This window comes from Pteropus alecto, unplaced genomic scaffold (genome assembly GCF_000325575.1).
Source record: "Pteropus alecto unplaced genomic scaffold, ASM32557v1 scaffold52, whole genome shotgun sequence".
NCBI classification, from domain to species: Eukaryota; Metazoa; Chordata; class Mammalia; order Chiroptera; family Pteropodidae; genus Pteropus; species Pteropus alecto.
Window position 1 is genome coordinate 1,685,844 of NW_006433941.1, and position 2,164 is coordinate 1,688,007.

The 2,164-nt window shown below is 36.9% G+C and overlaps 1 pseudogene; it reads left to right on the forward strand.

Annotated features, from left to right (window-relative positions):
- The first annotated feature begins 234 nt into the window (after window positions 1–234).
- On the forward strand, window positions 235–353 carry LOC112477081 (annotated as a pseudogene).
- Window positions 354–2,164: the final 1,811 nt, after the last annotated feature.

The following is a 2,164-nucleotide window of genomic DNA, read 5'->3' on the forward strand; positions in this document are numbered from 1 at the left end:
AGATCATTGAAGAAGAGGTGGGACTCATTTTAACAGTACCATTTTCTGAGAAGCATAGAAATAAAGGCTGTAAGGGACATCAGTTTGCACAGAGATAGGATAACTCTGTGTGAGAGAAAACTGGGCACATTGTATAATTTCTGATCCCACTAGGTGTTAAATTCTTGATAAATGCTTCTCTTTTTATGAAACATCATTTTATTTTAGTTATAATCCTTTAAAAATTATTTTATAGTCTACAGCCACGCTACCCTGAACAAGCCCGATCCTGTCTGATCTTGGAAGCTAAGCATGGTCGGGCCTGGTTAGTACTTGGATGGGAGACTGCCTAGGAAGACCAGGTGCCGTAGGCGTAAAAAAAAAAAAAAAAAGTAAATAAGGGATTATAAACTGACAAGGTCCTTGCAATCTGTGAGGTTGACCAAGGGTTGCCTCACCTAAAAAGTAAAAAATAAAAATTATTTTATGTCCTTTATGCATATTAATTCATTTAGTCCTGATAATCTGAAAGATCTTTCATTTTACAGGTGAGGACACTGATGTACAGAGAGGTGAGGTGACTTCCTAAGGTTACCAAGTGGTAAAGCTGGGATTCCAACACATCTTTGTCTAGCTCTAAAGCTTATGTAGTTAACCAAATAGATGGGTGATGGTGATGTTTCTCGAGGTTTCCAGCTCTGGATAGCAATATTCACACACACCATTGACCTCTATCACACCTTCTAAAGAAGAGAAATGACTAAAGGATTATCGCAGATGGGGAAAGTCATATTCATGCTGGAAGCTAGGAAACGCAGTCATCCACATGCCAAAAACATTGAAGAACTTCAATATAGGGCTTGTCAAGACTGAAGAACTCCTAAGAAAGTGGTAGAAAGCTTGACTACAACCCTATATTACCTCAGAGGGTGCACCAGCAAGGGATTTAGTCAACACAGCCAGTAAACAGAAAATCATCATGATGGAGGGGTGGGTGGTGGTGAATGCAGTGGGGTGAGGCTCTTTCATGATGATTTTCTCAAGTATTGCTCTTCAAATGACGGGGATCTGGAAGCCAGTTACAGAAGGTGATAAATCTTTTATCCTATTCTGCTTGTACTTTGTTCAGCAGAATTCTTTGCAGTATCACATGTGGACATAGTCATCCTTACAGTGGCTGGACCTAGGAAGCCACAGTATTTTCTCTATTTTTATGTGTTGTGGAACATTTCCATGAGTGTCTGAAGGGTACAGATGGAAGTTCATAACCATTTTGTCATCTAGCCCCGAAGACCTAGACTTCATTCTTTAGGTCAGAAATATTTCTGCAGATTCTTCTTCGTCTTACCTCTCTCCTTTGTTTTCTCTGTTCCTCCTCCTCTTTCTTTACTTAAAATTTTATTTTATCAGAGGAACCTATTTTCATATGTTAAAAAAGTCAAGTACTACTTGAAGACTTATTAGAAAAATAGTAGTCCCTTCACTCACTTCTTCCTACCTCAAAAGTCTACTCCTCAGGAATAAAATCTTGCAATTTTTAAAATTGTTCTTTCTTCTATGTTCTAAATATATGCTTATATGGCCTTTTCTTGATTTATTAATTTAGACATTATCTATTAATATTATATTATGGTAAATGATGATTTAGTTTTTCTATACTCATCCCCTCTTGCCCACCACCATACCCCACATCTACATACACTCTCACTTTCTTCTTAACAAAATTTTATTACACTTTTTCTTGAAACCACTATTCAGATTTATAGTTCTCTGACCATCTAGATATTGTTTCCACTAGTCTCATATAGTTTTTCCTTTTATAACTTTTTACTTTTCTTGGAGTCAATAAGACCTTTAAAAATTTGTTTTAAGTGAATCAGATAATCCAATAATTTTCTTTTTCTTGGCATGTTCCATCCTTCTGCTCCAATCTGTTCTTGTGTTCTGTGGCCCTGCTTCCCAAAGTTGTCCTAGTATTCTCCATAGCCAACTTGAGATTTCCTTTCACTGCTCTCCTCTGTTAGAAACTGTTTTCCTGGACCCTCAGCTACCCCTTGTTCTTGACTTACGTTATCATATTGATGGAAGACACTCTCAATAGCTTCCTGGGGAAAAAAAAAGAAACACAGAAGGTATATTTTTGAATTCCTCAAATATCAGAAAGTATCTTTATTCCTCTTTTACA